Source organism: Anabas testudineus, chromosome 8 (genome assembly GCF_900324465.2).
Source record: "Anabas testudineus chromosome 8, fAnaTes1.2, whole genome shotgun sequence".
NCBI classification, from domain to species: Eukaryota; Metazoa; Chordata; class Actinopteri; order Anabantiformes; family Anabantidae; genus Anabas; species Anabas testudineus.
In genome coordinates, this window is record NC_046617.1 from 2,080,197 (window position 1) to 2,103,863 (window position 23,667).

The window sequence follows — 23,667 nt, forward strand, 5'->3', positions numbered from 1 at the left end:
GAAGTTGTTAAAATGTAACACACAGTGACTCTGAATATAAAATGGTTTAGTATAATTAATGGTAACAATCAGAGTTGAAGCTGTATTGGTATTGTATTATGGTAAACCATAACCAGTGTTATAGATAGTTTATGTCAAACAATTAGCACCATTCAGTTCTTCTCTGATGAATGTTTTACAACCCAGTCACTCTATTACAGTGTCACTATTCACCTGTTTGTGGCTATCTCATGAACTAATATTATGATATCAGGAGGCATTTTAACAGGCAAGAAGAAAGGTTGTGGCTTTCTTTTCTATGCCCCCTCTCCTTCCTGAATTTACAGGAAATGTTTTCTTTTTCCTCCTGCAGCTCATTCCATGTCTCCATGCACAAAGTAGACATGCAAGTCTGCATTGTTGACATTTCAACACCTCCTCTCCCCCACTGCCACTTATACCCAGTGAAAAAGAAGAAAAGCGAAATAAAAGAAAATCAGAGCATAGTGGAAAAGAGGGGGTTAGTTATATAACAGGTACAGAGAAGATAAATCAACAATATAAGTGGAGGTAAGTAGCTCCATGTGTGGCTGCTTAAACGCTGCTTAAAATATATTTCTAGATCTATGGAGGACAACAAAAGCCAAGGAGGCTAAAAAAGCAGAAGTGACAAGAAAGCCCAAAAGGAAGGAGACTTGGAGAGGGGAGACCAAAATGGAAATCAACATATGAAGGTGTCTTCCAGTGTTCTCTCTCTCTCTCTCTCTCTCTCTCTCTCTCTCTCTCTCTCACACACACACACACACTGCTCACTCGCTGGCCCTGTATCTGTATGTGTCTCTCTTTCTTTCTCTCTCACTTCCCCTGTATTTTTATTATTCAGGACGCTACCCCTGTCGTTTATGGCTACGTAAGATTTATGAGTTCTCTCGCACCCAGCAGCGTGTGTGTGCTCGTGTGCGTGTGTGTATAAACAGCCCAACTTTAAAACAGATAGCATTCGCTGTGGGCTGCTGAAATGAGAGGATGAGCTCCGTGTAGGTGGAAGGTGGGAGCCTGAAATGTGTCTGTCTGCAACTTTTCTTTTCAAAGCCCTGTGAACGGAGCGAAGGATTCTGCTAACTGCTGCTGAAAACCCCTATTACTCATTAACCAAAGCTCTAATCAGCGGTTTTTGTCTGTGTCTTTCTATTTTTTGCCACTGTGGGAAGAGAAGTGCATGTGGAGAAAGAAGCAGTGCGGATTACATGTATGCATTGACTTGTAAAAGCACGCCGGTGCTTGTAAAGGATGGCAGCTCTTCTTTATTTTCCTTGGATAGCAGACGCGCATCGGCGGCTCCGTGTTTCGGATTGAGTCACGGATATTGGGTTTCACAACTGAAGCTCTGCTCTTTGCAGAGCTATGGAAATCCTCCTGTCATTTATATATGTTTTTTTCTTTTTGTTCCCTCTGGGGCTTCTGACATGGAGGCCACTGAGGATGACAGTAAAGAATTTCCTCTGAATGCAACATTTGAACGCACAGATTTACGCTTCGGATGGAAACACTGCACTTATTTCAAATCTAAAATATAGCAATTATACTTACCAGTAATATTAGATTTCTTTGTGTGGTCTAGAAAAGGATCATTCTTTTCCAGCTGTGTGGTGCTTCTACCTCCACTGCCCTCCGTGCTCCTATAGCTACCAGTGTTAGCATTAGCATCATTCCTGCACTCACAAAGTGCTGCTTTAATAAGTGTCTTATTCTTATCAAATGAACTGACCCTGGTGTGTTTCCTGCTGCGACTCTAACCCGCGGCCATCACACCTCCGGATTAGATTACATTAGCACATGTCATTACATTATACTACATCATTCGCTGACATGCAAAAGAACTATTCACCAATTTATTTTTATGTACACACTTCTAATTCGATTTAAAAAATTAACAAGAACTATAATAAATCATCTGGTAAAAATGTAGAAAATCGAAAATCACCAGAGTCTTCCTGTACATGTTTAGTTCACAGTAAATGATCTGCACTGTGATGTAGATATTCCTACATTATAGCGTCACTGAAATGTAAAAGTTGCACAGATTGAATGCATCATGCAGCATAGCAGCTCATTAAAAATTTAATATGATCACCCACATTACAAAAATATATATGTAGCGTTTTACACAACTTGAAAGAATTCAGCAGCTGGTTTTTGAGCGAGGTCACCATATTCTCTGCAACGACCATGTCCACTAATGGCGCCACACACACACACACACACACACACACGCGCGCGCACACGGACTATTTCCACCATTGCACAGCATCGCAAGTAATAAAATAAAACAGCATAACTCACCGAGAGATTTCCTCCTATTTCCTGATGTTTTGGTGAAAGAAGGCGGCTCCCAGAAAGCTCCTAAGAACTGTGAGGAATAGTGAGGAAAGGTGGGAGAGAACAGGGGAGATGGAGGGATAGAAGAAAAGGAGACAGGGAAAAAGAAAGAGATATGCAATCAAAAGATCTTGGTAAAATCCGATACAGAGCACAGACCTCTTGTAGTTTATTGAACGACTGGGGCAGCAAAGGAGCAACCGCTGACAGGTATTAGATCTTAAATTATTCCCGGTGAAATCCGGAATAAAAGGAAAAGCAATGTGAGCAGAGAGAAGGATGAAGTGTTTCAATCAGCGGTGATCTGAGATGCTTTTAATGCAGGTGATCACATTACACGTGCTATTATCTTTGCCATGTTTCCTCTGCCTTTTAAAAAGCGAGAATCTGGCTTGTGCGCTGTTGTGAAAGAAAGGCGTAACGAGGAGAATTGGCGCAATCTCGCCATCGTCATCATCTTCATAGTGTGGATAAAAGTGGGAACGGAGCGATTGGAATTACGGAAAATGAATGAATATTATTTAGAATTAATTTAAACCAATGTAGCTGATAGAATAGGCCTTCTATAACATAGGAAAAATAGTACAACACACAGTTGCGTTTAAGCGTGTAATGATCATAATAATAATAATAATAATAATAATAAAAATAAATCTATAGTTATATTATAGAAACACCAGTCACAAACAGCTAAAGTCTGAACAGCGTGCGTCTAAATCCTGACTCCGATTCATTTGAATGAAAATGATAATAATAAATAATAATAAAACAAAAGAACAAAAACCTTTACGTTAACATATAGAAACAATTTACGTTAATATTCCATTATAAATGATCTTTTGACTACTGCAATCATTTTTCATAAAAACAAAAAAATGTAATAAATTAAAAAACTGAAAACGGTGCTAAAAATAAAAAGAGAGGGAAAGAAAGAAAGAAAAAATAGAAGTGGCCCCATAATGCCAACAGCTGGTTCCCAGCGGCTCTACATCCACACAGCCCATAAATAACTTCAGCAGCATTCAGAGAGAAAACACACATCCCGCATAACGTTCAGTGTTATGGCCCGGTTATCCTCATGTGTGGGGCTGAGCACCCCGAGCAGGAGAGCGCATCCCGGCCGCTCAGCCAGACGCTCGGGGCTAATTAAATATCCACTCATTGCTGCGTGCGGTGGTAAACACTGCTTAAAGGTGAGTTGTATAATTGTATAATGTGGTCCACTGCTGCAAGATGCAAAGTGTCCGTGCTGCTGCGTAGTGGCTGTTAAAGTGCTGGAATAAAATCTCTGGCTGCTTCTGTTTCTGCTCCTGACAGCTTCCCCCAAACACATAAATCAAAAGCAAGGATCGCCCGACCTCGTCGTACCAGCCTACACCACCATCACCTCACTACTACTACAACTACTACTTCTGCTATAAAGTTATTTATTGTTTCCCTCCATGCACTCACGCACAGCTCTGGCTGCCGTCCATCCCCATCGCTTCACCAGCCGGCGTTTTCTTCCCTGCGTCTCCCCATAGTCGGAAATTTGGAGCCACGGAGCAGGAGTGGACTAGTCTAAAGTTGCCCAGAAAGTGAAGCAGGGGCCGAGTAGCTTAGCTAGCTAGCCTATAGGCCGAGACAAAGAGAGGAGGCCGCCTCCAGAGCCACAGACCAGCTGATGACCCACATTCTGAGTGGAAGAGGGGAAAATCAGGGCTCTTCATGGAGCAGCGTGATCCCGAATCCAAATCAAACAATGCAGAGGGGTGTTTTTACCCAGCTGCGTGAAGGGATAGTTTGCAATGAAGGATGGCGCAAAAGCAGCAATATATTCTAGGTGGTAATGGAAGCAACAAAAGGGTCTATTGGTGGATCATTTTTATAGAACGCATGCTGGGCGCAGGGAGTCTGCTAGGAGATAAATGCAAAACATGCTGCAGTGTACCTTTAGACCAAGCAGCCAAACACTGGTGCAGATAACGCGACACTTGCTCCTACGTTAATGCAACTGTAACATAAACACTTGAAAGAGAAGCTTCTTCAGAGAAGCACTTTGCTTTCATACCTATCTTCCATCAGGGGAGTGGTGCCTAGATTGATCATTTCAAAGTCCCACATGATCTGAACAAACTTTATCACCACTGTCTTATCGCTGCCTGGTCTGGTGGTGCCGTGACCGGCCTGTCCACACACACACACACACACACACACACACACACACACACACACACACACACACACACACACACACACACACACACACACACACACACATTCTTCTTTGACGTCAGATTTATTTGAAACACAACAGAAACCCACACAAAAAAACTACAACACGACTGCATGTGTTCAGACCTTACTAGCTTTTGGTATTAACAGAGGAACTGAAAACCTCCAGTGAAGCACGCACATGGTGACATATTGGTGCACAGCTCTCCAGGTTGACCTCTGACCTGAAGAGCATTAGCTGAGTTCTTTGCTGATCAGTCCACTGGTAAATTGCTCTAGAATCCAATTTTCATGCACTGCACTGCTTTTCCAGCTGTTTTGTAAGAGCAAAAAATGAATGGAAAATGTTAAACTTGTGGTGCTACAGGGCAGACACATGTAGAGCCACATACCATAAAAGTGCTGTACTCCATATCAGGGCTAATTAACAAAAACAGCTATGTTTTCCTACTACATTGCAATGTCTTTGCATGTCATGTGATAGTCTACACTCTAACCACAGTTCATGCAGTCTACATGAATAAAGTCTGGTGTTCAACTTCAGTCCAAATCAAGTTAATACCAGCTTTGTAGACTTGCTTCCAAATGGTGCCACAGGCCTATTGGGCAATGTGCTGAGTAACACAAATCAAATCTAAGATAAAGATGTTTTAAAGATAGTAAAAAAAATAAAAAATAATACTAAGAAGAACTTCAAAATCCTTTGGCCTCAAACAACCTTGTGTCTATTCAATTTCCAGATCTGATGTCACGTCCTACAGCATCACGGGGATCAAATTGTCTCCATGGTTAGAATTTCATTTAGTTTGGAGGATTTATCATGCTTCTTTACCCCAAAGCTCAACATCCTGATTCAAAAAGCTACTGTGGCAACACACGCTAACACAAACAAACACATGCAAACAGTTTGCACATTACTTTTCTACCATCACATTGCACTTTAACATTTTTACATATGTTTACATATGTTTTTCCAAAAACCAACTGGTGTCCAAATACCATGCTATAGCTGTTTTCCCTGCACAATGTTACCCCTCAGTATTCTCATTGTGCCTTTTTGACCTTTTGGGGACACCTGAGCACCGACTGCCATCAGCATTCTCTTCCCTTAAAGTTCAGCCAATATCCTGACTTCTTTTTTTTATCAGATCCATTCGCAGCTCTTCCTTGAGGTGTAATGAGGTTGAACGTTCATGCAGCGCCATTCTGAGCACCACAGACACAGCCACACAAAATGGGCAAGCAACGACAAACCTAGCACAGCAACACATTTCATCTCCTCCCCTCCTGCTCCGGGCAGATGACACGCAAGTTTCAACACCACTTTTCAGTTGGTAGATATGTGTTACTGAGAAGACCTAAGAGACGTCTCATGTGTTCCTTTGCTTCCAGTTGGTTTCCTTCAAGCAAGAGTCTCAATGGGGTAAAGGTTTGTAGTTTGTCAGTAGGGTATATCTGTACAAATAATCTGACACTTCAAATCTGAATTTACAATGTATCAAGCATGGAGCATTTTAAGTGGATAAAAGATGACATTTCTCAGCTTCATGTTTTCCACATTTGCACTTGGTGCTGGTTCTCCCTATGAGTAGTCTATTCATTCTACAACCAGTCACAATTACATAACCTCAATGGGTGTGTCTGACTGCTATTTGTCAGACACATCTAACAGCTTTACATCTGTTGTACAGCAGGGTGTGAACTGAACAACTTTAGATGAAAAACACTGTCTGCAATTAGAAATCTGAAATCTTTTGTTTTGGTGAACACACTGTTTTCATTCAGGCTCATGAAATCTGAGTAGCTTCTACTTATAAAGTTTGTTGCTCCTGGCTGCAGATACAAAACGGAGGCACACCACTGTCCAGAAGACCTGTTCTTCTGGCTTCTCCTGAGGAAATCACATTTTGTGCACAATTCGTGGCACGAGTAGAGAAACAACACAATCTCACTTCCCAAAATTATTATCAAGATGGCAAGTGTGCATGAACGTGTGCATGACATCAGAGTTGGATGTCTGTATAAAGCATGTTTTTGTACCTGTATTCTGAAGCTATCTCCACTTATTCCTGCTTCAGTGAATCTTATTTCTTTATGCACAAACAGATCAGGTTTCTGTGCAGCTTGGCCATTTAACATAAAGCCAAACCCGACCAAAACCAACCTTTACGACTGAATCAAAACAACCTACGGAAATGTATCCTACTAAGTTGCCATACATTAAGTTAGCGTGCTTTGTTTCACATCTTATCTTATCTGTGAACCAATATTTCAACCCAGTGCTGACCCCCGTCTCTTGCTGCAGGCAGTGTTGCCCATCACCCTGAAATGCTCAACCCTGTGTCACCAGCAGTCCTAAACCAGAAACTCATGCCATCAGCGCCTTCCTTTGACAGAGAGTTAATCTTTATCAGAGATGCAAATCTTTAACCTTATACTCAAAGAAAGCCCCGAGGAGAGAAAAAGAGGGAGGGGGTGTTTTGGGGGTTTAGAGAGAAGTGAGCTGCATGTGGGGGGTCAAATTGGCCTTTTTGCTCCTGGGCCATATAAAGTGCCAAGCTCACCAAGTCTGTCAGACATGGGATGAACGGGGATGGATGTGACTGCTTTTGTGTGTGTGTTTGTGCGTGTGTGTGTTTGTCAGAAGTGCTAGTCACAAAGTAGAAAGCATTTTGCATTTCTACATATTACTAGTAGTTATTTGAAGGTTCATGACAGCACCATACTGCTCTCTGAAGAGCATTTCTACAGTTCCAGCAATATGTCAGGAATGATGGCTTCTCTTACAGGAAGTCTGCAATTAGAGTGTCAGCCATAGGAACAGTGGCACTCAGTGTTATGTGTCTGTAGTAATTTGTGGGTTTGGCGTTGTCTTAAAAACATCTTTTCCTACGTTGCGTTGTTGTTGTTTCACTGCTTTGAGGCCTCATTACAATGAGTGTTGAACAACCTGCACCACAACAACAGGCCTGTATCCATTTCCTAACAACATGCTGCTCTTAGGACACACAGATCAGAAAAAGAAACCAGTGATTGTAATATAATCAGGCCACTTGGCCAAGCAGCAGACAGGCCTGTTATTTAGCCTGTTACAGCAGGAGAAAGCGGCTATGGATTTCAGCCAGACCTGTCAGCCTTTATACACTGTCACAGTGTTAGCTGTGCTAGCCCCTGCTATTTTTCTCTGATTGGTATTTTGCCCATAGTTTGTCAGTGATGTATGAAAAAATCAATTAAATCACGGCTGTGCTGGAGTTGCTGTGGCTTTGTCATAACTTTGAAGTCTCTACAACCGGAAGTGAACGAAAACCACCAAGGTCAGACAAGCTTCTAGAAGAGCCCACTACCACTTCTTAATGCTCTGCTAGCATTCACAGGGCCATAGTAGTTACACATGCCTGTGTGCTGGCTCATGGATATTATATAACTAGATATCTATAACTAGTTATAGTTACTAGTTATAAGAATCAATTATAACTAGACCCAATTATATATATATATATATATATATATGTGTGTGTGCACACACATATATATATATACATACATATATATATAAATGTGCAGTATATGCTTGGGTCTAGTTATAATTGATGCACTTGTATTGCACCCAATCATCCAATCATTGACTCCTCAGCTGTCTGCTTTTACAATGAGGAGCCCAACAAAGTTTATTTACGACTGACCTTGCTGAGATGTGATTGGAGTAAAAAATCAGTTTTTGTAGAATCATTTGTGGATTTGTTGCCTGTTGGAGGCAGGAGGAGAGAGAAAAGAGAGTAAGAATGAGGCTTCTTGAGTAAGCAATCACTTCACACGATCATAAATCACGACGTGCCTCACATGCATCCTCTTTCAATACACCTAGTCGTCAGGTCGCTGCTCACTACGACTCAGATTCTGTGTCATGCGCAGACAGACACAGATACCAGACGCACACCTTTCCTTCCAAATGCACCTCACGTTGCAAGTAAACTTCTTTTTAAATAACAGTAGAGCGAGAGACAGCATGGCGAGGCGCCCTTCGTGTCCTCTTATCTTACCTATTCGGAGACATCTGTCTTCACACACACACAGAGAAAAAAAAGTTTTGTGCTAGCAAAAGAGCTTTCACGCGGGCACACCCCGCGGATGCCTCTGTGAGCTCGTGAGACCACGGTCACACAACAGATAATTAATGACATGTGGAGCAGCGGAGCGCGTGGGATGTGGACGCTTTAGGAACACACGCCGGGACACGGAACGAAAAGCATCCCGACAGACCTTACCTGCTCTCTGCCTGTCGGCGTAGCTCTCCTCCTGGATCTCCTCCTGGTGTTCTGTTGCTTTCTCTGCAATCTGTTTGGGACGGAACAGACGGACGGACAAACCGGTCGGAGCAGACAACGAAAGAAGAAAACCTTGGACCTTGGTCGTTTTTTTCACCGATAGCTAGTGCGTAATTACGCACAGTCGGCCGGCAAATTGGGCTTTATTTTATGGTGTATTCTAGTACAAAATGGCATCAAAACAGCATTAAACCCGGTGAATAAGGCGCACTGCTGCCTACGTGAATAAAACTGATTCATCTATTGAAGCTCTGTGACATAACGTAAAGAAGTCAAGCCACGCATTTCCGTGCAGAGTCTGGGTGAAGCCATAATTCTTGTGCGACTCCGCCATAAATCTCTACCCAACAAAGCCCACCTACCACACACTAGCTGACAGGAACTGCTCGCTCTGCGGCTAGTGGTGCTACTTTACCCTAAAAACACACCGCGTGCGCGCGCTCACCCCCTCCGCCTGCACCGCAAATCCCCCCGTATAGTGAGCCGGTGGGCGGCTGGCCGAAGCCTTATCTCGCAGACAAACGCTGGGGTGCAGCTCGAGCTCCGGTGTAGGCCCGATAAATCAAGACAGTGAGAAAGAGAGAGAGAGGGAGAGAGGCTCCAAAATGAAGCGTTGCCTTCTGTCAGATGTTTTCAGGATTAAGCGTGACGCCGTATTCCCTGGACTCCCCTCCTCCGTCTCTACCTCCTTCTTTCCTCTTCTTCTCAGTTCTAAGAGAGAGAGAACGGTCCCCCTGTGCCATCCAGTCTCTTCTTCTAGCCGTTCTTAGCTTTATCCCTGTCGCCTTGTATCTTTTGGTCAGTATTTCAAACTAGCCTTACCTCGGCTATGCACAGTTATTGGTGCTCTGTTCACTACTGTCCGTGCTGACCTGTAACCTTTAAGAAGAAGATATTCTAAATTTGTCCCTTTTAGGCGCATTTGAATTTCTTCATTGGTTACAGATTATAAACACACTGACGTTTAGTTCAACCTGGGTCTTTCCCTCCTGTCCTCGTTCTCTTTCGGCCTCTCTACCAGGGTCTCTCCCTGCTCGGACCTCAGGCTCGTTCCTTTGTCTCGGCTTTGCTGTTGCGGGATAGATGGATTGACAATGTGAACTGTTCCTGAACCGGGCTGAGGATTGACAGCTAGACAGGTCGAAGAGGGGCGAGAGGGTAGTGGTTCGTGTTCCTGTCCAATAGGTGGGACCGGGTGAGGTGCATCAGGGAGCTGGCGGGGTTCAGCTTGACCTGCCTGTCCATCCTCCCTGAGCGAGGGCCAGATGTTGGTTATTACATGGCGTCAAGCTGAGAACGATCAGAGGAGAGGAAGATGGGGAAGGAGGTTGGAAGAGGTGAGGAAGAGGCAGGGTTTTTCCTGTGAACTAATATGCGCGTTTACACAGGGATCAGTTTCTGCTGTGTTCGGCTTCTCTGCGTTCACACGTTGAATTTCTAAAATAGACCTGTGACATCTGAGGGACGCAGAGGCAAAAGCAAACGTGTCATCTCCAAATGTATGAAGGTTTGAATGAAGTTAACTGAACTAGAACTATAACCAAAACGATTTCCAGACGCAGACCAAAACTGAACCAGATAAAGATGCCACGGAAACTGTGTTTAATTCCCAAATTCAGCTCACAGGAAAGAACCCTGGAACATGTGTAGACCACACCGTGGACACTTTACTGGATTCTATATCTTTATTTGAGAGGATGTTTGGAGCGCTCCTGTCCTGGCACCGTCCCTGGATATTCACAAGTAAATGTGGAGATTAGAAAATCTCTACGAGCCGCACTTGCTCTCTCCCCATGTGTGTGTTTGTGTTATCTGCCCACGCCTATAGACATGCATTCAGAGCCACACACACACACACACACACACTCCCACACTCACAATGAGTGTGTGACACCGAGTAGGAGGACGAAGAAACAAAAAGACACAAGTTCAATTACACGAAAGCAAATCCGTGAGTTTTTAAGATGTAGTATCCGTTTGGTGAAGGAACGACCAGGCAGAGGGGGAAAGGCTAGTTCCTGTTCCCCTCCCCGTGGAAGCATTTCCGGCTCAGCAGCTCGGTCTCTCTTATCGCTCTTGTGCACATACTGCTTTGTGGCTGCTTGCAAAAAGGAGGAAAAAGTGCAGATCGCGGGTTGTGGATATGCCCATTTTTCACGAGCTTTTGAATCACTGCCCCGCCCGCAGACGAGTTGAAATGAGCACATTTATTTCCAAACGCGTAATCGTCTCTGGGCGAGGAAGAACCCGGGAAGAGCTGAAGCTGGATAAATGCAGGCCGGTAGAGATAAGAACACATATAGACTAATAATAATAATAATTATAACAATAATAATAATTATTATTGTATTAATAATGATGATAATAATAATGAACATAAAATCGCGTTGCTCGATGCCTCAGTATTTATTTCTCTAATAATAAATCACTGCATTCGTTCTGGCTGTAGTAAACCTGTGCTAATGTGCTTTGTTGCTCTTATTTCCTCCCCACTTCCATATTTCGCTGCTTAACGTCCAGCTGCTGCAGATTTATGAAGCCGTGCGGTCTTCTGATTTATGTTGGACTTGCTGTTGAAGAATCTCTGTTCCGAGCTGCTTTCTCGTAGCTCCAGCTCTCTTTTGTCCCTTTTTGTCATTTTAACCCAGCCAGAAAATCAACCGCAAGCGACGGTTAGAAGTGTAAAGCTTTAGTGTGAAATGAGCTTCCGCAGCGTTTTACTACCTGAGGGCTTTTTAAAGCGATAAACACAAATCCTATGGAAATAGAAACATGTTTTCAGCGTCGCTAACGGATCGAGCGCTGTTTCTCAAAGACGCAGCCGTCTTCTAAAAAGATTTGAAATGAATTTCCCACAGACATTTCTAAGTTAACCTGTGCACGGCTTTATGTGTTGGAATATTTTGAGCATATTTTTTTAGAAAACGAGTTTCTATTCAATGTAGGGTATTTTATTTAGTTTGAATAATTATCTACGTTTAAAGTAGCATTTATTGTGATTTATTATCTGCGTTTGTACTGAATTAAATGAATAGTTAAAACGGTGCAGCTTTTTTTTTTTGGCTTTTTTTTTAATCTTAGGAAATTCTCTTTAATTATCGTGGGGGTCGCTTTGTGCATTTGTTTTAAAAAGTCTGCCAGTTGTACGGGTGAATGTGAAAATGCGCCGTGTGTGTCCGCGTTGCGGGGCTGTCAGACGCGTGGGTTCAGCTCCGACCTTGTCTTTGGCCATGTGCAGTAAAAAAGAGACGTTTCAATCCCGGTGGAAACAAACAGAAAACAAATATGCTATGCTCTATGTTTGTTCTGATTCCAGCTTTTTCTAAAGGCGTCGAAGCAGCAGACAATACATTTGTGATAAAGACGGCGATCAGCACCCTGAAGGCTAATATATGATCATAAGCCACCAGTGGCCAGCTTATTACAGAACTGCTTTTTCTGTTGCCTGCTTTTTTTGCTGATGCCACAACGAGCTGATGTAGCTGCCTTTGTCTTGCAGCAGCTTTTGGTGTGAACATTAATTTCGGCCTGAAAAAGGCTGCTGGTTCTTTGAAGACGCGCCACAGTAACACATTAACTCTGTCTCTTGTGTTTTCCACAGTGCAGTAACAGCTACATCCAAATTCTAAATAATAGTGCATCAGCAGCAGCAGCATGGTAGGAACAGTATTAAGAGAAGCGTGGACAGAGAGCAGTGAATCCCCCTCATGCAGCTTGGATATGGCAGCAGCTATAATGGATGGGAGACGGGGAGTTCTATCATTTTTCAACAGCGTTTCAAATATTTGAACTATTTCTGCCCGGTTTGATGTGGAACTATCTTGCCAGACAAAACACACTTCACAGTGGACACATGCCTGGGTTCAGATAAGATAAACCAAGTCTGTGCTGTCGTCTTCCCTTCACTGGGAAGCCTCGGACTGTGTTAATGCAGCGGTGTCACAAACTTGTGATCAGGCTAATTTTTAACATCAGCAGTGCTACTGTTGGAAGTTTTGTTGCACAGTGTTTGCGCGCAGCAGGCGGTTTGAACGCAGCTTGGAAATATCGTTAGTTTTCCAGCGCTTCTCTGTCGCGCAAATCAGATATGGGGTCGAGATATCCAGACAAATCTATAAATATATATGAAAAAAGGAGGAAAAAATCCTGTCACCCCCCCCCCCCCCCTCCTTCTCTCTCTCTCTCTCTCTCTTTCCGTCTCTTCCTCCGTCCACAGAAATGAGGCGGGAGATTGCTTTTGACGTGGCGGCGGACAGCAGGAATATACATTTTGAAAAGCTCCGCGTCTCGCTGCTGCTGCCATTATGATGTGATGGGAAGCCGCGGAGCCGCTCTAATTTGGTTACACTAAAGGTTTACACTGGTGTAGTGAAGGGCGAGGAGGGAGGGAGACAGAGTGGAGGGAGGAGGCCAGCCCTTGGAAATGTAATTGTAAAGTCATCCTCCCATCCATTTGTGAGAGATGAATCTATATCCAGATAACAGCATTATTATTATTATTATTATTATTACTATTATTATTATTATTATTATTACTATTCATGTGTGTGTAAAGAATTTCCTTGCATGCTTATGTTCTGATGTTATGTTATGAATAAAGTCATCTGATGTCCTCTGCATTAATTGCACTTAGCATTCATTGCCAACCGGCTTCACGGAAAAACAACACCACACAAGCACGATCTACTACAGTGAGTTATGAGGTTAGACGATGAAATTACGTTTACTCCATCCCACCCTCTGCCCCTAGCAGTGGGAAAGGCTAAAAATGGTATCACCGATTCACCAATGTCTTAATGAATCGTTGCGTTTGTTTGTTCTTCTAGTAGCATGTAAATAAGGAGCACGGCTGATTTTGATGTAAGATGTGTTGATGTTAACAAGGAGAGAGGAGGAGAGGGAAGAATCCTCCCCTCTCCGCATGATCATTTCCTCGCCCACATGTAAAAAAGAAGAAGAGGAAGGTCTGATTCACAAGGAAGGATTTGAGCAAAGGCAGAGACACTAAGTGCTGACATGAATAATGGCGCCCAGCTCCATTCCAGCAAGCATCCAAAGAAAATACAGTAAAAGAAATGCACGGAAAGAGGAGAGGAAAAATGAAGCCAGGGCTGCACGGTGTGTCTGTATGCAAAAGATGAACTTGACACCAAATAAACAAGCTCCCTAACTAAAATTAGCAGCAGCAATGGACTCATGACATATTTTACTAAAGTAAGAACAATAATCAGGTGGTGACATATATAAAGAAGGTATAAATTCCAAACGCAGGCCAGAAAGCAGGTTAGTGGTTGTATTTCACTTAAAACCGGGGCCTAGGCTAATTGTGCTTGCAGAAGCCATGGAATCAAACCAGCATCATTCAGCTCAGGCTCTCCTGGCTGAGCTACTTGGATTCCCTCACACCTCCTAGCTAGATGGATGAGATTTTCCTGGCCCGCAGGTCCTTTTTATGAGATTTCATGGCGGTCGAAGCGTGCCCGGTGTGCCAAATTTAAACAAATCTCCCGTTAATTGGTCGCTGCAGTAATTCAAGACCCGGAGCTACAGCCAGCTACAGTCAAAGTGAGTGAGAGAGGGAGAGTGAGAGGGGAAGAAAGAAAACACCTCTAGTAATAATCAAGTGTAAAAAGGCGCAGAAGTGTGGGCATGGAGGAAAAGGCAGGCACATGTGGAGAAGGAGGAGGAAGAAGAGAGCAGGGCAGGGAAAACTGAGCCGGAACAGAAAGAGGAGCCCGTGGCTGCGGCGTCCCTCTCCTTCTTCTTCTTCCTCGTTCCGGTGTATCATCGGTCCATCGACCGTCATTTTCCTGCACAGTCTTCCCACAGCGAAAGGAAAACATGATTTATCGCGGGCACCACCATAAACAACAGCACTCCCTCACAAACACACAATGGCAGCCCCGGCCGCACGCTGACACCCTGCCTCACTATAAATCAAGAGAAGTAGCTGGCTGAGGGAGGAAAAAATCACCGAAGAAGAGAGGGAGAGGAAGAGAGACAGGGAGAGGGGGAGAGGGATAGACAGAGCCAGGCAGGTAGAGAGAGATGTAAAGGCAGACAGGAGGTGATGGGAGAAACATGGAGAAGAATATCCAAGTGCTTCTTAAAATATAAACAGCCATCGGCTAACATTGCTGACTCTCTCTCTCTCCCCCTGGTTTGCAGCGGCTGCACCGCTCCAACCTATAAACAATGGCTGATGATGATGATGGGTGGGGGGTCATGTGTAAACAACACGACAGCAACATGCACGATGAGAAAACACGGCGAAAGATGGGTATATTTTTGGGGGGCATATTTACCACGATGTTAAAATCGCCTATGATTCACTGGGAGGGATGCGGTCGAAGGCGGCGCAGCGGCAGAGATGAGGAAGAAGAAGAAGAAGAAGAAGAAGAAGAAGTGTACTTTCCCCCATGCAATCCCCTTCCTTCCGCAATACTCACGGTGTCCACAACGACCCGCCAGACGCACACCCGTCCAAATTTGTTTTATTGCAGCCTCCTTCTCTCTTTTCTCTTCCTCTCTCTCTCTCTCTGTTGGCGTTTCTCAGTGTCTCCTCTTCTCCCCCTCTCTCTCCCTGTCTCGCGTTTCTCTCTCTCCCCCCTCTCTCCGCTGCTATAGGGGGGCTTGTATTTTTTTTTTTTTTTTTTTTTTGGAGGGAGAGGACAGTTAAAATTTCCACGTCACACACACACACACACACCAGAGGAGCACCGTGCCGTTATATTCCTGAGGAATACATATCTGTTCTGCAACCTCTGCATTAATTATTTAATGAATCACGTGACGTGTTGGTCGGGGTGGGGGTGCTGGGGGGGGTAGGGGTATCCGTGCGCCTTTTCCCTTCTTGGGACGCCTCCGGATGCGTGTGCGCTATGCGGTTTTAAATAAAGTGAACATAAAACAGTCTGAGAACACTGGTGTTCACCTCTCAGTTTTCAGGGGGAGCCGGGGAGAGTGTGAGATGATGTGTGTGTGTTGTAAACTGTAAAGGTAGATCACGGACAGGCCTGTGACAGACACAAACACACACAAACACATACACACAGAGACACCGGGAAAAGATGAACTTTGTTCGTTTGTTAAAAAATGATAGCACGCCTCAGCCTCTTTCTTCGTTATTGCTCACTGTCATGTCTTCCTCAGTCGCTCGTTCGTCTGCACAACAAGGGGGGATTCCTCATATTGTCCCGTCTTCTAGCTGTTTCACTAGATCTGCTCCCAGCAACATGAAACCTGCGACGGTGACGGCGCAGAGCAGAGCACGGACACATCTTATTGGATTATTAGGCGTCCCAGCTGTGTTACATTTCTCCTCTTCCTATTATCATGTTAGCACCTTCAACTAATATTTAACAGTCACAAAGCCAACAGTGTCAAAGTGGAATGGTTTTGTTTTATAATTAGAATTCATTTAGAGAATCGAAATGTGAGAGGAAGAGGAGACAAAGACGCCTTCAATATTTTATTTGGACTAAATAATGGGAGTGTTTTTTTATTCCATGAACGAGGCCAGCTTGAATTAATTTAGAGGAAAGAAAGGAGAGTTACGGACGCACAGGTAGAACCAGAAGAAACACGTGTGAAGGAGTCACAAAAGAAGAAAGAAGAAACACGGCGGAGACAGAAACCCCCGTGGAGAGGCCGAGCGGGGCAGCAACAATAGCTGGCGACATCTTTTTTTTTTTTTTTTTTTTTTTTTGCTGCTCTCTGTCTCTTCCACAGCTCCAGTGGCCTCTGGAAGAACAATGGAGCTGAAGGCTCGACGAAAAGAGGAAAAACACAAGCTAGCGAGTGAGGAGCTAGCAAGAAACACTTCAAGGTCAAACAATGGGCCGCAGCAGCCTCCACACACATGTGCGCACCTGAGGTGGAGCTAATATAAAAGGGGATAATCACAAATGAAATGTGTTTACTGGAGTGTCTACAACAGCAATCGGTGCTGTTTGTTTCCAAATCATATATTCTCCAACACAACAACATGGAGGGAAACAAACGTAGCAGCACTGGTAGCCTGTTATCAGTCAAACAGCTGGGTGCTGATTTATTTACTGCTTGTTTTTGATGCGCTAAAAACGCACAGGAACACTCCTTTAAAGTTGCTTTCCGCGCGCCGCAGCGGTTCCCCGAGATTTCACCTCGCAACAAGATTGAAATCAAACATTTGCGGCGGTGATGATGGCGTCTGTAATGACGGCCATAAATTATAGCATTCACAGTGTGAAACAACAGCTAAGATAAGTAGCAGCGGAGACCTGGGCCGGCCTGACAATGGCAATACCAATCAGCTCTGTAAACTTGGCACAGCCGAGCGCGAAACCGTTTCAATAGCCTAAACATCGGAATAGAAGAGGGAGCGTGGAGCCAGCACAGAAGAAGTGCAGCTCCACCACGGTCCTCGCCGAGCTGTGTGTGGTGCTCCACTTCCACCACCTGACAACACGAGACACACTCAGATGGCTTTTCAACAGGCTCCACTTGCTACTGTTGTATTAATAGTTTGCCATCATTTAAATAAAAAAGAACTTCAATCGCTTTATGTGGACCACCTATATATTTACCACCAACTGCGAGCAACATTTAACAAATAGTGTCCCTGGTCCAGACCGATGCTTATGTCGGCAGCCTATACAAGTGTGCGTTATGTGCTATTAAATGGGTTAGTTCTTTTTATGTTTTAACTCTAATGGAAATGCAGAAGAGCAGCGAAAGCCAGCAGACGCTAATTGAAGTGAGCTTTGATTTCTTTGAGATCTTGGGGGTCTCTTGGTCCGTGATGGATGAAGACAGGTAAATTCTTCCTCCTCGTTAATGATTAACTAGGCTTTGAATAAAAAGCGAAGAAAGACAGAAGAACCGAAACTGAAAATGTCTCTTTGTTAGGACGTAGAATGGCCGTAAAATTAAAGTGTCCCCGGCGTGATGAAGTGGTTACATATGAGCCTACATCACTAGAATTCAAGATATTATTATTATTATTATTATTATTATTATTATTATTATTATTATTATTATTATTATTATTACAGGCTGATGTGAGAAATAGAGACCGGCACAGTGAGACACACTCTCTCTCTCTCTCTCTCTCTCTCTCACACACACACACACACACACACACACACACAGATTGATGTACCAAGATCCGACATCTTGCCTTTTACTGCGGCTCGTAAATCTGTCTCGAGACAGCAGCACGCGCACACAAGCCTTTTATGAAATATATTCCTCTCTTGCGCGAGAAGTGACGTGAGGTCTTTCCCCTCGTTGTGGGATTCCAACAGAGACTTTTCTGGAAAATGTTTAGATATTATATCACACATTTAGGACCAATTCAAATGAATAAACGGTACAGGAAAGTAAAGTTTGAATGTTAGGAAGAAGAATCTCGCTGCTCTTTGTTGTTATTATTAATATTGTTGTTGTTGTATGTTGTTGCATGTAAAGGCTGTATTCACACTTGAATCGGCTGCTGTGAGTGGTTTGTTGTCAGACATGACAGGACACGGATCCTGTCATGTCTGACATGAGAGCGTCTCACCACTGGTAACTTTACAAAGCAGAGAGCCTGCTGAGTTACAGTACACATCACTTATACTTTATGTGTTTCCCATTAGCACACTTCTCATGCCGGGCTTTGAATTGACTGATTTATTGTTCTTCAAATCCCTGATTTACGTCCTACAATCGAACAGTGTCAACAAGCCGTTATATGTGTCCTCACACATTTTGGCCACATGCTTTTTATGCCTCGCCCTAATTGATACCCACTTCTGAGTTTACTGGTGAAATAAAACGCACAGCTAATTGCCATGGCAGACTAGGCAGCAATAGTGGGTGCATGCTAAAATAAATATTCAGAAACAAACATTTGTAACCACATGTAACAGCTCAGTGAACACTTGTGAATATATAACTCGACAGGCAGAACAAATTAGCAGCACAAATCTATAAAAACTGAGGTGATTTTTGCATTTCCTTCCGGTAGTGTAAACTCGATTTATTTATTAAGGAGTTTATATTTATTTATACATAAAATTATTAATTTATATTTTTAAATGATTGAAGGAATAAAAAGCAAAGCCTACTTTCTATATCTAAAATTGTCTCCACATGAGAAAAAAACGTAAGAGGGTTCATTGACTAAACTAGTTTTAATCCACAGGATGTTACCCTGCGTAAAACAACAGCAGTCTGCGCGTCTTTGTCATTAGGATATTGATAAAGGAAAAGGTGAAGCCTTGCACAGGCCTAATGCCTCGCCATTAGTCAGACAGGCCACTGAAGCCTATTTATCACTTCCATCTAACGGATATGAGCGCTGCTATTCCACATAACGGTAGGAGCATCACTGTAGGCCTGCTTGTCTCCAATTGCTCAATCCACACATCAGGACCTCTCCTCAATAAAGGAAACTCACACACATACACGTATATTCACCCATTAATCATCGAAAATAAAAATGGTATTCCTTTATATATATATATATATATATATATATATATATATATATATATATATATATATATATATATATATATATTCGTCACAGACTACCATGAGTCATATATATATATATATATATATATGTGTGTGTGTGTGTGTTATGGAATCAAAGTAGTAGTTAAAAATAAAATCACTGTAAACGAGTGATGTCAAACCCTTTTGTGCCTGAGGAAAGTAATTTGATCATATGTCGTTTTTAGTTTTTTAAAATACCTGCTTGATCATTTAAAGCACTCGTTGGCAATTACGGCAGAAAGCACAGCCATAACCCAGCATTATGCAGCAGCCCGGACTAGAAATTAATTGTGTATGCGCGTGTTGCAACTTGGCAACTATTATTTGGCTCTATCTCTTTAATACTTAATTCATGTCTGCTTTTAAATGGCTGGCACGCTCTCTCCCTCTCTCAAACACACACACACGGTGCAGCAGTAAAAGCCTGGCAGCCATATATCTCTTGTGACGACCTCCTCCTGCAGCCCGCGCGCCTGCACCGTGACCTCCTCGGCTCCTCGCGCTCTCCAGAATAATAAATTTCTCAGGCAACGCGGGTGCAGTGCGCGCGAGGAAAGAGAAAAAAAACGCGCGGGCGATCTGTCTGGCAATTAGCAAACCACCGCGAGACCCTCAAAATCAGAAAAGAGAAGTTTGTGGAACTGTCTTTATTCAGTGTGGGGCCATATTTGATTCCTGCATGTGTGTGTGTGTGTGTGTGTGTGTGTGCCTGATGTACAGCTGCTGCTGAAACATCACTTCCATCAGCTGGTACAAACCTCCAGACATGTCAACAGACTAAAGACTGTAAAGCAAAAAGCAGCTCCTCTGTAAAGTACAGGTCAGGATGAGAGCTGGCTCACATCTGCCTGTCTGACCCCTGCTGCTTCATGCTTTTTACTTCACAGTTATTTAACTGCTAATCCCACTGAGACTACAAAAACAAATTTCCTTTTTACATGAGGAGAAGCAGAGGGGCAAGTGACAAAGCAGCAGAATAAAATCAGCACATCAACACGCAGGGACAGAAGCAGTGGTTGAAATCACAAGAAATGAGCTTTAGTGCAGCAGGAGTTTTAATTTAACAAGTGTGTTGTTAATGAACCTGCATGCCTCCGGGCAGAAATCCGATTTACTCCAATCAAGGTTTCAGGCTGAGAAACTTCATGGGGTACTGCACTGCATTCTGTATCCAACAACAAGGTGTAAAGTTTGTCTTTGAATGCCACACCACTGTCTACACTGCAAACTATTCCACAGCATCACACAGATGAGGTTTTACAGCAAATAACAGAAATGCTTTTTAAGTCTTCATACCTAAAGTGCAGCAGCAACCTTCCATGCCCTCTACTAGGAATGCCACATTACCTCTGACTTCACTGTTTGTTTAAAGCTGTCTGCTCAAACAGCCAATCCCATGTGTATATCAAGTCCCCATCATGCTTATGTGTTTTAGGTCTTGCCTAACATCATCAAAGCCATTGCACAAATGTGTTTTCATTGACTTTTGGGGAAAAAATAACTGCAACTCTTGCTCTCTAGTCTGCACAAGCTACTCTCCTATCTATTTCCCTTCCAATCAATTCAGTACTTTGCAGAAAGCTTTTTGTGTCACATGTAAAAACATATAAAATAGCCTCAAGGATAAAATATATATTGACTGAGTTGAATCACACTTTTGGTTATCTGGTGTGTGATGGCAGACAAACCACTGGTGCAAATAATTAACTGAAATGCAGATTAAATAAATGGAAACTAAATGAAAAAAATGGCACACATGTTGTGAGTGCTGAGCTTTCATCTATTCTACTGTTAGTATGACCTGTTTGTACTGAAACACTCAAACATAAGTATAGTTTTGTAAGACTTAACTAAAGGTAAAACCTCCAGTTCAGAGCTGTGTATGGGAGTACTCTGACTCAAGACTAGGCCAGACAGTGTTTATGTAGCTTAAATACGAAATGATTTACTACACACCACCTATCAGATGGTGTTCAAGTCAGGCAGCTCTTTCTTCTGCATCCTTTGGTAAATTGCACAAACTGCAGAAGCCCTGGAAAAGCCTTAACTCCAGCTTTCTCAACATGGGAAACTTAAGTATGTGATAATTACTGTGATATGTCAGATATAGAGGTTGTAATTTAATGTGACAGTAAAACTGTCTCTAGAAACGTCCATCCTATTGAAGTGGGATTCAATATATGTTGCTTTACTCACACTGAGACCTTGTGGCAACAACTACATCCTGCTTGCACTGGTTGATGGCAAAAATTCATGCTCTCAAAATTGCATTTATATTTTACAGGTAGAATGAAGTTGAATACATTGGCAGAGCACATAATGCATATGATGTGAAACTATCTATTGATGCACATCTAAATGACTCATGTCTGATTGTTGAATCGTTTATATCTACTATGAGGCTCATTGTCCTCTTACTCAGTCTGGTATCATTTGATGCTAACTGGTATGGATCTGAACAGAGCTTCACTACTCAGCAAGTAAATGTAAAATCACAGGGCTCATCAGTGAGACCATGTGTGAATGTAAAATGGCAAACGAAGAAGCTGAGTGTATGCGGGAAACAATGGAAGCAGTTCCATTGATTAATCAGTATTCCCCAGCTCATCCTCCTGACTGCAGTTCAGATTACCAGTCTGGAAAATGACCAGCAGCCACCAGCCCAATACTGGTAAATACTGATGACTGCAGCTCAACCATCAGGATTGTATTACATGTTATTTTCGTCACAGGCTACCATGAGTCAGCTTGTCAAAATCAGTGTCATGTTCTGAATGTTGCCAAAAATGAATGAGTGTAAAGTTTTCCACTTGAACAGAGCATGCGCAGGTCTGAATTAGAAAGGGCATGCTACAGTATATTTACATCTCTTTTCTGCCAAATGATGTGTGTTATGTGACGCATTTGAAAAGTTCTGCTCCTGATGTGTTGACAAATATTCAAAGATTTACACAAACATGACAAAAAGGTGGATAATTATGTTAGGCACTGAATTTTTTTTCTGCAAGGCTAATATGTTTGGGAAACATTTAGAAGGTTTCAGCAAACCGCATCAGCAAAACCCCATTTAGGTGACAGTCAGCAGTGGCCTGTAGGTGACCTCTGCCCAGGTGGTTGGCTTGTCTGTCTGTCTGGTTGTGGGAGCAGAGATATCGCTGCTGTGCCCCCGGGATACAGTGCCCTGAACTCGGCCTGTTATGACTAAGTGGCCTAGGGGCTCCGGAGGTCTGGGAATGTCCGAGGGAGTGGAGGGTCTAGCAGCCTTGTGGGGTCAAGGGGGGCCAGGATTGGTTGGGGGTCGGAGTGGTGTGGAGTGTAGTAGGGGGGGTGGGGGGCACGGGTCAGCCTCTGGCTTCAGAGCCAGTGGACCTCATCGGTCAGAAAAACGTGTCCCCTGGTTGAACCCTGCGCGGCCGCAGCTTGGCCACTCGCTGCTCCTTCATGACCATCGATTTTTTTTTACCTCCTCCACTTCTCCCTCTCTGTCTTCCCTTCAATATCTAGTTCGTACATTTCTAGCATTTGTTTCTCTCACTTCACGCATGGCATCAGGCCGTGGCCCGCGTTCCCCATGAGAGAGCCGAGCCTCTCTAGCAGAACCAGTGGCCTTTTTATTTGTGATCCTGTGCAGATTGATTTCTGAAGGGGTCAAACAGAAGTGAGTGCGCTTCCTGAAGCCGCTACTGCACCGCTCAGCAGATAGGCCCGAGAGCGCACGGAGACCAGTGATCGTTCGCAGTTCATTTGGAAAGCTTTGCAGATCGTTTGTTTTCGAGGCAAATTGTTTTGGAGCGCAACAGAGAGAGTAACCATTAAACAGAGCTCCCCCACTTCTTTTATTTTTTTCTTCTTCACTCCCCTCCACCCCCACTCCCCTTCTCCAAATGAGAACTGTAGTATTAATATTTCCACTGCAGTCTCTGTAGCCTGTTTGCACCTGGCCGAAACACACACACACACACACACACACACACATACACGCAGGAGCATCTCATTAAAGCTATAGGCCTAATCAACAGCCTCACTTTATAACAACAGAAACACAAGCAAGACAAAATGCATAATAAGCTCCGGGTGAACCAGGAATTATTCACGTGTGCCACACTGTCACCCATTAGCTGGAGCTTTCTTGCAGTAATAGGATTCTGTACAGTCGACTGGCATTGGCCATTGAAAAAAACAAAAATGAACTGAACCCAAATAATCACAAAAATCCAGCTCAGCCTCGTCTTAACAACTCTTG

General features: G+C 43.4%; 1 protein-coding gene across 6 annotated transcripts in view; it reads right to left on the reverse strand.

The window, feature by feature from the left end:
* hoxb3a (homeobox B3a) overlaps positions 1-23,667 on the reverse strand; it is an 80,980-nt gene that overhangs the window by 11,951 nt on the left and 45,362 nt on the right. For 2 of the 6 annotated variants that reach the window (XM_026350407.1, XM_026350400.1), the window contains exon 4: positions 2,323-2,389. The gene's annotated coding sequence lies outside the window, so the exon portion shown is untranslated. Of the gene's footprint in view, positions 1-2,322; positions 2,390-3,810; positions 4,348-8,840; positions 9,555-15,349; positions 15,457-23,667 lie in introns of those variants that run through there. The other 4 variants (XM_026350413.1, XM_026350397.1, XM_026350422.1 and 1 more) reach the window with 4 other exon arrangements.